The sequence below is a fragment of the Cuculus canorus genome, chromosome 8 (genome assembly GCF_017976375.1).
Source record: "Cuculus canorus isolate bCucCan1 chromosome 8, bCucCan1.pri, whole genome shotgun sequence".
NCBI lineage: Eukaryota > Metazoa > Chordata > Aves > Cuculiformes > Cuculidae > Cuculus > Cuculus canorus.
The window spans coordinates 18,076,259-18,088,666 of NC_071408.1; the positions used below are offsets into that span (position 1 = coordinate 18,076,259).

General features: G+C 45.4%; 1 protein-coding gene across 3 annotated transcripts in view; it reads right to left on the reverse strand.

Moving 5' to 3' along the window:
• The window catches only part of PDE4B (phosphodiesterase 4B), a 220,749-nt gene extending 212,945 nt beyond the window's left edge, over nucleotides 1-7,804 (reverse strand). Inside the window, exon 1 of one of the 3 annotated variants that reach the window (XM_054072467.1) lies at nucleotides 7,649-7,804. The gene's annotated coding sequence lies outside the window, so the exon portion shown is untranslated. Of the gene's footprint in view, nucleotides 1-7,171; nucleotides 7,187-7,378; nucleotides 7,486-7,648 lie in introns of those variants that run through there. The other 2 variants (XM_054072466.1, XM_054072468.1) reach the window with 2 other exon arrangements.
• Nucleotides 7,805-12,408: the final 4,604 nt, after the last annotated feature.

Here is a 12,408-nt window from a genome sequence, read left to right on the forward strand (position 1 = left end):
CATTGCCAACAGGTCAGTTTTCCCCTGGGTTTAGGAGAGCAGAGATAACCTCTCTTCCAGACATGACTTACAAAGCCACCCTACGGCATCAGCCTGTTAGCTGCTCCCGTTCTGCGGTCTTTGACCAGCTCTCTGTAGTCTTCAAGACCATACTGTTTCCTTGAATTTATTTTATACGACCTTTCTTTCCCCTTTTGTCTCTTTCTACTTCTTAAATCGTAGAACAGAGCTTCTGCTCTGTGCATTCTTTTACAACATAGGCCTTGAGTATGTTGTGAAAAATCATTCTTTCTCTGCAAACATCACACCACCCATCCCTATCCCAGTTCATGCAACTTCAAATGTATTTGATAAAAATGTAATGAGTACCTGTTGCTTGGTTACCCTTTTAGTGAACCTTTATGACATGTTATGTACTAACTGAGGCCATTCCAGTTCTGCTGCGGCTCGCTAGCCCTTCATGCTTGGAAGGCATACATTCTACCAAATAGCCACTGTTCCCTGCAAATTCTGCTGCTTATAATCAGGTCAAAAGCAGGGTATTATCAGCTGTGCTGCAAATAATTAGAGAGCAAATGAGCACATTAACCGTTTAGCAACTAAGTCAGGTCAGTTCAATGTTCTCAACGGGCAGCTGTTTGCAAATGAAGTGTATTTCAGCAAATGACATTTAAAGTATTTCTCAAAAATGTCATTTAATAGTTTGCATCTTCGTGCTCCCATTGAAACATAGCCTAGACCACAACCCAAACCACTAAGGAGGTTTTCCATCCTCTTCTAGGCTTCTCTCACCATGCTCTAAGAAACAAAGAGAACATTGGTCACCTCAACTTCTCTACAAAGCAAAGGATCCTGGTGGCTTCCACTGCTTTACCATTATCAGAAACTTAGTTAACATAAGATGAAGTACATCATACACTGAAATACCAGCATTTCATCAAATTACCTACAGCCCACAGGAAAACAGAACTGATTTAAGATTTCTTGGTCAATCAGCAGTGAAATCAGAGAGGCTTTCAACCACCTAGGAAGCAAAGGTTCTCTGAATTAACTAGTGCTTCAATTATAAAAAGAAACTTAAAAAGACTCAGTCAGCTTAACACTTCCATTTTCAGAGAACGGAACTCAAAGAACACAAAAAAATTGAAGTCTTCAATGGCACAAAACTTCATGAAGCCTGCAGGTCTTCTCGATCGAGTCCACTTTTCCTGCAAGTGCCTGGACAGGATATTTCTTGGGCTCTAACTTGTCCTAGACAGCCTCTGCAGCCTGGTTTGAAGGAACATCTGGCGTAGGACACAAAAGAGGCTGAAACACTATGTTTAACATTGGATAGTGAACGTCCCACAGGGGTAGGACTGCTCTAATTAAAGCAGTCCTACCTGCTCTAACTAAAGTCCTGTGATCTGGGACTCTGGAATGTAAGTCGATGTTCTTTTCAAAGGCTAAAGCAGCAAGGCAAGGGACAAATGGCTTGGTTTACTGGAAAGGAACAGTCAGTATGGCTACTCCAAGGGTTGGATAGGAACCTTTACAGAGTGAAGGCTCTGAAAACCTTAGAGCTGACTCAACTTGCCGGTACAGGAAAGCAGTCTCTCATATTGCTGCTCACAAGGGTGACTGCCTAACAGGAAACATCTAAGCGTGGCAAGTTTTAATGGAAACCTGGATCTTAACTCCAGCTCCGCAAGGCTGCCCATCTTCAGAGCCCATTAGAAGACACCTGCCTGCTTGGCTCCAGCTATCACAGTTTAAGGACCATAATTCAGTACATTTCTTAGTATGTTAGCTGCTCCCATTTCCAAATCCAAGCTCAGAAACTCATCCCTATCCCTATCTGGGGCTTTACTCACACCATCTAGTTAAGATCTATCCTTCAAGGCATTTTCCTCCATTAGTATCAGACCTTATTGCTGTTACAGAAAGAAACAGTCATCAACCTGCAGCTTGCCAATCCCAAACACTAATTTTAGTCATACTATTATATCTAGCATTTGTACACATGGAGAAAACCACCACAGCTCATGACAGATCTTGCCCCTTTTCCAGGGGCTTTTTACGCACTGAACTCTCACCTACCTCCAACCCACCAGAATCTACTGTTAACTTCACACAGGCAAAAGTAACTCCGTATCACCAATGCGTGTCATCCTGAGCTCAAATGTCAAATCCAATCCAGCCTCATTTCACTGTTTGTGCTACCACCAACACTTATCAGTCTCTAAACTCCTTAACAATTTAAAAGTAAAGATGTTCAACCCATAAGGTACCAGGCTTTATAATTCTACCCCAAATAAGCCACTTTTTTAACTCATTCTATACAATACCTTTGGTCTACACTGTCCCAATCCCCAACTGACATTTTCAGTACCACCAAGACTGTTCCTACTTTTTCCAGGCCCCGAACCTGCACAGACCCCTCTAGATCCTACCTCTCAGGTTGTCACAGCATGGTTTCACGTCTCCCCTACCAACACTAAGCAGCCCTGGTTGCCTCATGGGAAACGCATTATCAGTGTCCTACCCACACGAGACATCTTCTCCCTGCCTCCTGGCCACACCTCAGCAGGTGACAGAGAAGGTGAAGGTCAAAGGAGGTAGACAAATGCCATCCTGTCCACAAAGCAGTATCCAGCTCATGACACAGCTTTTGGTTCCATTTACCTTCGCATTCCCCAGTGGCTAAAACATATATAACACTTGGCTTTTAAAGAGGAGAGAACATTCAGGAAAGAGATGGATGGAGGGGAAGAACAAATCCCACAAACCATACACACAGAAAACCCACACGGACTGGAAGAAAAGGAAGAAGGAAAGAAAACTACAGGGGGATTCCTCTAGATTTTCTTCCCCTGACTTATTAATAAAGTAGTGCATTGTTAAGTGCACAAATACGAGACAGTGCCAAATTCAGAGCACCAAAGTACGCTTACAGAATTACACTTTTTAAGCATTTGAATAGTCACACATCTAATCCGCCATCATCCACTAATCTATTTTCTCATCGCTCACAGTAACGCCAGATGCTACGGAAAATGCAAGAAATTCCACTGTAGGCAGACATAGAATAATCTGCTATCCTAGAAAGCTTCCTCCAAGCCTTCTTTCTCAGAGTCTGGCTTAAATGATGGATAAACATTTACATCTTTTCTATAGCACCCCAAAAACCGTCTTTTTAGTATTTGCAAAGTTTTGCATCCTTCTTGATACTTCTGTGATTTACAGAAATTATTCTGGATCTAGCCAAGTTCTGTGCTTTACGAATACTCTGGCAAGTAGCCTTCCCACCTAATTATATATCTAACGAAAATAAAAAGTTAATGGTCTTGAATTTTTCAATTTCACTGTATGCCTACTTGTTCTTGTATGACCACGAAACATGTTCTTAACTTACCATGTCTATACCATCCGTGACACTCTCTCTAATAACCTGAACAAGGGATATACCCTTAATCCGTTTGAGACATAATGGCATATAGGGCTTACAAACAGAACCAACAGCATTTTACACCCAAAGAACGGCATGTACAGAAAAGAGAAACACCTTTCATGCATGTCTAACCAGCAATGTGGCACTATCTGTTGGCCCTTTATTTTGTAAAAACAAATTTTTAAAGTTGAAAAATATTTTCATAATTAAAGAAATCCAGCTAAAATGTTTTACCTAAACCAGCTAAATAACCATTCCTCTGCATTGCTTGAAGCCAAAACATTGCAGCAGCAAGAATCTGAAAGTGAAGCTGACAAATTATTTTAATTCTCTAAACTAAAAGAAATAGAAGGGCGGGGGAGGAAGAGAGCATGAGTAATAAGATCAGATTAATATCCCTGACACGCATTCATTTGCAATAGCCTTCAAGTTCAGGGGAATTCTTTCACATTGTCATTCATTCTATGCCTTTCTAAACAGTTTTTTTCCTTCTGCCGAGGCTATATTTATCCAACTGCCATAATTATACAATTTCATTTACTGATGGAACCAGCGTAAAGACTTAGATGCTTTATTTTCTGCATACTAGGCATTTAATTTAATCAAATAAAGGTACTCCTCCACACCATTTTTTCACTATATTTTGCAATGCATAAGAACTACCCATATCTATACTGAGGGCAGCTTGCACTGCTTGGATCACTCCAGGGCAGGGTTGTTTGGATAAAAACAAATCATCCCAACCGGTCCAACTTGTCAGCACTAAAAATTGCCATTTTGGGAAGAGTTTTACTAGTCTATCCATGGCTATGCATTTCAAATATGGAAATCCATATAGTCGACTGTAACAACTTTTTAAAGAAGACTGCTGTTCACCAAGATGATTAGTCAGCTAATCCGTCATAAGCTTCCTGATAGATAACTCCGGCTTTGCAGTAAGGATGTGAATGCTGAATAAGGAGAGGCCTCCCTGTGAGTTGCAGAGCTGGGAAATAAGTATAGGAGTGTCTGGGGAAGAACAAGAATATCTGGGACACAAAGCGCAATTGGAAATTGGAGGGGCTGGTGAGTGCCCAGAAAAGCAAGAGGAAAGATGATGAACAAAGCAGCATAACTCTCTCTAGCGCTTTCACAGCACTTCAAAGCAGCAAGAGAGGAAACAGCAGAAGGCTCCAGTGATTACGTTCATCATGGTCTTACCAACAGGTATGGAAAACACTTTGGACAGTGCAATTGCCACCAAACGTTCAAAAGCACATACTGGCATGCAAGTAACTGCAAAGAAGGAAACCGCAGTAACCAGAAGACAAAGATCAATGAAGAGTTTTTGCAGCCTACCTAGGAAGATAAGAGGCTGTCTTTATAGAAGTTTGCACCCTATTTACTACCAGAAAATGAGGAAAGGGTCTTACCTACAGATATCAAAATAGCATAGGATCAGGATTTAGAACACCACTGATGTCCATGACTTCACTCGAAGATTTGCACCTGCATGCAAATTCTATCTGAATACGTTTTTTTTTGGAAGAAGCAGTTAACAAGACTAAATCTTGTACTTTACTTCAGGTTCGCATTTGAGCACTGCATTAAAACGGCTTACTGCTTGGGGCAATCCCAAGCACAAATACAGGCTGAGCCGAGAATGGATTGAGAGAAGCCCTGAAGTGAAGGACTTGGGATGCTGGTGCATGAAAAGCTCAACATGAGGCTGTAATGTGCACTTGCAGCCCTGAAAGCCAACCATATTCTGGGCCACATCAAAAGAAGTGTGACCAGCAGGTCGAGGGAGGAGATTCTCCCCCTCTATTTCACACTTGTGAAACCTCACCTGGAGAAGTGCATCCAGCTCTGCAGTCCTCTGCACAGGAAGGGCATCAATCTGTTAGAGTGAGTCCAGAGGAGGCCACGAAGATGATCTGAGGTTTGGAGCACCTCCCATATGAGGACACGCTGAGAAAGTGTGGGGTTGTTCAGCCTGGAGAAGAAAAGGCTCCAGGGAGACCTCAGAGCAGCCTTGCAGTACTGAGAGGAGTCCTCAGGGAAGTCGGGGAGGGGCTCTTCATCAGGGAGTGCAAGGATAGGACAAGGGTGAAGAGTTTTAGCTGAAACAGGGCAAATTTAGATTAGATATTAGGAAAAAATTCTTCATTATGAGGGTGGTGAGGCACTGGCACAGGTTGTCCAGAGAAGTTCTGGATGCCCCATCTCTGGAGGTGTTCAAGGCCAGGCTAGATGGGGCTTTGAGCAGCCCAATCCAGTGGAAGGTGTCCCTTCCCACAGAAGGAGGAGATCCAGGGAACTGGATGATCTTTAAGGTCTCTTCCAACCCAAACCATTCCATGGTTCTATGAATCTAAAACGTCCAAAGATGAGAATAAAGTAAGATATGGGTGTATCTCCAGTACCTGAGCAGTCACATAGAAACATATTAAAACAGATTAGATGACAAGAGTAAGAGATTGTTACTATGAATAATCTGGTATATGCAGCCAGCATACTTAATAGCATACTAGAAAAGCACCCTTTGCACTAAAGAGCTTCAGACTCTAGAAGATTTATAAATCAGTGATTTGTTTACAATCTGGTCGCCATCTCTAGAGCAGATAGTGAGGGACGCAGCAAAGGACCACCTCTCTTAAAGTGCTACAAGAAGTTCTCTGTTTCATTATGTAAAATCTGGGAATAGAATTATTTGGCTTAATCACCGTTGCTTTGACTGGACGTCAGAATTTCAGAGAAAGAAAATAAACATAGTAGGAATACTGCTGCTAAGAAAACATACAAACCTATCAGGAATTCTTTCTTCAGTGTAGGAAACCTCCTGGAATATTTCTTATCACAGCAGATGCTGAGCATCACACAAAACAACTCCTTGCCTCCGTGGCTACGTTCCCTACGTTCCACCCCTACAGACCTCGAGTAAGTAGCTCACTGTGTATCAGAGCCGATTTATCACTCCTGGACGTTCACGCAAGGAGGTGGAAGGAGCAGCCCCTCTGCACTCCTGCACGGCGCCCACGGGCTCGCAGGCAGCTACTGCCTCAGAGCTGATGGGGAGCCACGCAGAGGAAACACTCGATTTCCAGATCCTCTCTAAATTCAGAACTCCCACCAGGCATCAAACTGAGAAAAGGAGAATCAGGAAAAACCCAAACTGACTCAAACCACATGTTAGTGAACACGAGGCACAAAAGGAAAAGAAAACGTCACAGAGAAATTAACGCCGGGAAAAGGAATTGCAAAGTCCCAAGGCTGCGGATCCCTTTGGAGGTGCAGCTGACGTCCCACCCATTCCAGGGGTGGGGGCACAGCATCCCGGTGCCACAGGAGGACACGGCTCCTGGACACCTGTGAGGGAAACGCGATGCTGGGACGGGTCTGAAATAAAGCGCGTAGTTCTAACACAGATTTGGGGGGAAAAATGCAAGAAAAAGAATACACACATACACACACTCCCCAACAACAAAGTCCACCTCCCTGTTCGGAGAGCCAAACCCTTTCCGCTCTCAGTTCTTGACGTCGTGTGATCCCACACCACGAAACTTGCCGCAGCGCCCCAACAGCCCGCGGGGGGTCCCGCCGCCTCCCCTGGCACCCCCACCCCCCGGGACCCCCGGCACCCCAGGGCGGACACGGCCCCCCCGTGCGGCGGGGCGGGCGGGGACCGGGGAGCGCTGACCCTGCTGGCGGCGTGGGGGGCGCCGGGGGAGAGTCACCTGCCGGCACCCCGGGAGCGATTACCTTTGCCGGCAGCCTAGAAAGCGCTTCCCCTGCCGGCAGCCCCGGGAGCGCTGATCCTGCCAGGAGCGCTGATCCTGCCGGCAGCCCCGGGAGCGCTGATCCTGCCGGGAGCGCTGATCCTGCCGGCAGCCCTGGGGGCGCTTCCCCTGCCGGCAGCCCGGGTGGGGGGGGTCCCGCTGCCCGCAGCCCGGCAGCGCTGACCCTTACCTTGGGCGGCCGTGCGGGCTGTGCCCGCTGCCGCGGCGGCGCGGCTCGCCCGCAGCCCCTCTCCCCGCCTCTCCGCAGCGCCGGCAATGGCAGCGTGCAGAGAGCCGGGAGCTGCCGCGGCCGCCCCCCGCCGGCCGGCACCGGGCGCTCCCCGCCGGCCCCCTCCGCAGCCACGGCCCTGCGGGGAGGCACCGAGAGCCACCGCGGGACCGAGCATCCCCGGAGCCTCCCGGGGCGCAGCTGCCCGTGCGGTACCGGAGACATCATCACCTGGAGCCCCGCATCCAGCGTCGGGGGGACATGGAGCTGTTGGAACGAGTCCCGAGGAGGCCACGAGGATGATCCGAGGTTTGGAGCGCCTCCCATGTGAGGACAGGCTGGGAGAGTTGGGCTGGTTCAGCCTGGAGAAGAGAAGGCTCCGGGGAGACTCTAGAGCAGCTCCCGGCACTGAAAGGAGCTCCAGGGAAGCTGGGGAGGGGCTCTTCATCAGGGAGTGCAGGGATAGGATGAGGGAGAACGGGTTTAAGCTGAAAGAGGGAAGATTTAGATTAGATATCGGGAAGAAATTCTTCATCATGAGGTTGGTGAGGCACTGGCACAGGTTGCCCAGGGGAGTCGTGGCTGCCCCATCCCTGCAGGTGTTCAAGGCCAGGTTGGATGGGGCTTTAAGCAGCCTGATCCAGTGGGAGGTGTCTCTGCCCATGCGACCTTAAGGTCCCTTCCAACTCAAACCTTCCTATGATTCTGTGATCTGCTTACTAAAGCCACTGTCTGTTTCCAAACAGCCATGATGTGGAAGATAAGGATAACTCATTTTATACAGTCTCATTATTGTAGAGACTTCTGTTTGACCCTACTAGTGATGCTAGATCTTTGGGCGTTTGATGTCTTTGTCAGAGCCAAGTTTCTGGAGTAATAATGTGAAGTTCATACTTCAGAAGAGGAAGTTTCTGGGCGGTATCTAACAGGCTTGAAGGACCCACTTCAATCGCCAAAACCTCAGTATCCAGAACACAAAAATAATGTATTCGTTATAAACCCTTTTGAATTAAGAGCTAAACTCGCTATTTGTGGATGACACACAGACCCTTGCTTTTTCTGAAGGATTAATGACTACAGTCTCTGAAAACTGAACAGAAGGCTGCTGTGTTGTAATTCCTGCTCAAGTGCCATCCCGTGGCCTAATATCCCACAGATCCACTGCACGGATCATACCAGATCTTAGTAAACTAGTCTTCATGCAGTGCAGAACAATAACGAATGGAAGTTTTGTACTACGTAATCATAAAGAAGAAAAAAAATTGTCTGTATGGAGTTATATTGTGCTAAAACCAGGAGTTAATAACTGCTTGATTAATGTAAAAATATATAGAAGTTGCTCTTTAGCATACACAGATCATAGAACTAATTATCAACTAAAGTTCTATTTTTCACTCTCCCCACAAAGAAGGCAAATTTATTTCCATGTGCGTGATGCAAACAAGTATTAGAGTGCCAATGGTTGTAATCCAAATTATGATTTCAAGTACGTGTTGCATTTTGGGTATACAACAAAGGCAACCCCCAAGAATACATGATGCTGATTCTGATGCCAGAATATTTGTAGTGAATTAAAAGCATTTCTCTAAAAGAATTTTCCCCTGTTACAACTTATCACCTTTTCCTTTGCCAGTAAAATACCACTCCCAACATTTACTAGCCCACCAAGTCGGAAGTCCCAAAAAAAGGCAGATTCACACCACTGTCTTGGACAATTCTTCTGATGCCATGGCTGGATGTGGAACTAAGGATGCTTATATTTGGTCGCAGGAGCTGGAGTTTGTTGCCTCACCCAAAAAGCAAGATACCAAAGGCTGGAGCAGCAGTGACTCCAGCTGAGTTTTGGCAGAAACAGGAGTGGTCACCCCGCAGAGCGGCCAGCTCTTGCCTGTGTGCCACCTCCAGCTCCTGCAGAGGAGGGCTGCTTTGGTGCCATACCATTTTCCTAAGCAGATGTCCAGGGATAGTTCACCAAGCTGGACCAGTGCCATATTTAGTCTGACCTCTACATCATAGGCCATTTTATTTCACCAGTTCCCTCCTCCTCCGTGTTGTGTATTTGAGTAAAGCTTCTCTCCTAAAGTCTTCCAGCCTGAGTCAGAAGGTGGAACAGAGGAGTTACCACTTAGCGGTTTGTTCCTCTGGTTGCTTATTGACAACAATAAGATATGGACTCAACACTCTGATTGAACTTGACTGACTTAAGCTGGCAGATAGTAGTTCTTAGACCTCCCCTGGGCTAAAAACCAAAACCTTACAGTGTTTCACGTGCTGATCAAGTCATTGCTTAATCCACTTTTTGATAAACCAAGCAGATAAAACTCTTTAAATTCATTATACGTGGCATTTTCTTCGCTCCTTGTACATTTTTAGAATTTTTTCTAGGCCTCTCAAAACATGCTGCTATCCCTTCTACAAATTTTGGGCTGCAAAACTGTACATAGCATTTCAATAGCATGCAGGAGCAGTGAGCAGAAGCCAGGTGATTCCCACCCCACACTAATGGTGTGCTGCTTTGGGAGAGTCAGGTGTAAGGAATCTGACCAATAGCCTGTGTGTCAGGTTTTTAAACTTTGTGAAGCTCCACAGTGAGTTTGGGTTCAGCAACCCTTCTCTAAAATGTAGATTTAATCTCTGTGGTTTAAAGTTCAGAGAAATTCTTGATTGTTGGGTAATGGAGTATTTAGGAGACTTGTCTCTTAACTGTAAGCACCGAATGTATGTAAGTTCTGGCAGGACACAGAATTCTCAAATGGCTAAAAGAAACCCTTATCTTCTAGACTACAAGGCCAGAAAAATTAAAAACTTGCTTTTAGTCCCCCACAGCCTCCAGGCAGCACATATTCTCTTTTAACTCCCTGGCAACAAGAAATATCAGTAATCCTGATTCAGTCAACAATTCACGAGCACTGACAAAGTTCCAAAGCCTAATAACAGGCAGCAGTGCTTCACCCTGATAGAAGGTCCTGGTCATTACTGCTGCATGCTGGCTTGCAGCAGCAGCCTCAGAGGATCCTCCTCTTTTCTCAGCTCTCTGGCATTCTAACGTCCTATCAGAAATTTGAATATTGGTAGCAAAGGCCAGTACAGGAAGGATGAAATTAAGAAACTCCTTAGGGCTCATGCTGTGATTGTATCGCAGGCTGTGTTTTATCTTATCTTCTTCCACTGAATCTGTCAAATCAACTTCAAGAAATCATTTATGGCATTAAGGTATTCAACTGACCCTGAGCACTCATAATCTGCAGTAGAGCTTAATACTGAAAGCTGCAAAGCTTACTGTTCTTACGCTACTGTCCTAATATTTACCAAATGGCATTTGTGAGCACAAATTTTTCATTAGCAAGGAGCTCTAAACATCCTGAAGGACTTAGTACCCATAAATCTGACTGATACCTTGACAGACTTAGGAAAAGATGGTAAGTAACTTACACTTACCAATACTAATACCGTATGATCGATGCCTTTGCCGTTCCCCAGATATCTATTTGACTGTCAGACACACAGTAGTCAGGCAAATCCTGAAGATTGTGGCTAATCAGGTTATCTGCTCACCACCAAACCTCCCCATTGCTTTGAGAGTCCACAGAGAAGCTGCTCCAAGGCCCCCTCCAAGTGCACCTCTCTGAAGCTCATATTCACAGCTCAGCCCAAATTTATGCCAAGGCATGGAGATGGAACAGTTTTACTGGCAGTGATGAATTGGTCTCCTCCTCTCAGTAGGTAGGAGGGAGGCATCTGTTCTCATTCTCCAGAGTCTCTTCATGCTTAAACTTTTGACACTGGGATCCCACTGCCTTCCATACAGGAATTGGCAGTATATACTGCGAGGCTTTGCATGCATCCTCAACAGGGATATCTCTTTCATAGCAGCGAGACCATGTTCCTCCACCACTGGACCTCTCAATTACAGGGATCCATACCAGTCAGTGGACAGACATCTGGTGATAAACACTCAGGTGCCAACATTGTGGAGGTGATGTAAAAGTGGTCAGCTCAGAGAGTAACTTGGGAGTATTTTGAGGTACATTATTGACACTGAGCTCTCACTTACCTGTCTGAGCCATGCTTGTCTTCATCTCCAGGTGACTTCTTACCATTTCTCTCCCATTCTGGTGTATAACTTGACTGCCTTTGTTACCTCTCAGTTGAAGTACAGCAATGTGATGCAGCTGGGAAGGATGGCACAGCATTTCAGAAACTCCAGCTAGTATAGAGGACACTGCAGAGCATCACCCAGCAGTACCTGTAACCATCCTTGACCCTACTCAGCTTTCCTCTTGTCCTGGTTTCAGATTACTGTCCTGATTTCAGCTGCAGTAGAGTTAGTTTTCTTCTTAGTAGCTGTTGTAGTGCTGTGTTTTGGATTTAATATGAGAATAATGTTAATAGCACACTGACGGTTTCAGTCATTGCAAAGTAGTGCTTATACTAAGGCAAGGACTTTTTAGATTCCCATGCTCTGTTAGTGAGCAGGTGCATGGGAAGCTGGGAGAAAGCACAGCCAGGAAAGCTGACACAAATTGGGCAAAGGGAAATTCCACACCATACAGCATCATGCTCAGTATATAAACCGGGGGAGTTGAGCGGGGGGCTGCGATCGCTGCTTGGGGACAGGCTGGGGATTGGTCAGAGGGTGGTGAGCAATTGCATTTTGCATCACTGGTTTTGTATACTTATTATAATTACTACTAGTTTCTCTTCCTTTGCTGTCCTATTAAACTGTCTTTATCTCAACCCAGGAGTTCAGCCTATCCAGTTTTTTTGTTTGTTTGTTTGTTTTGTTTGTTCTTTCCTCTTCCATAAAGGTCTTGGTACCAGAAAAACAGATTCAGGTGAAAACTGATGGGATGCTGCAGACTGCTAGGAAATTAATAGGAGAGTATGGAAATAGGGGAAGAAAGCAAATACCCTGAATACTGTAAGAGACCAATGAATTAATTCACTGGGTAGAATTAATGAATGTTTGTGCTCCCATCTCTGTCTTTTCA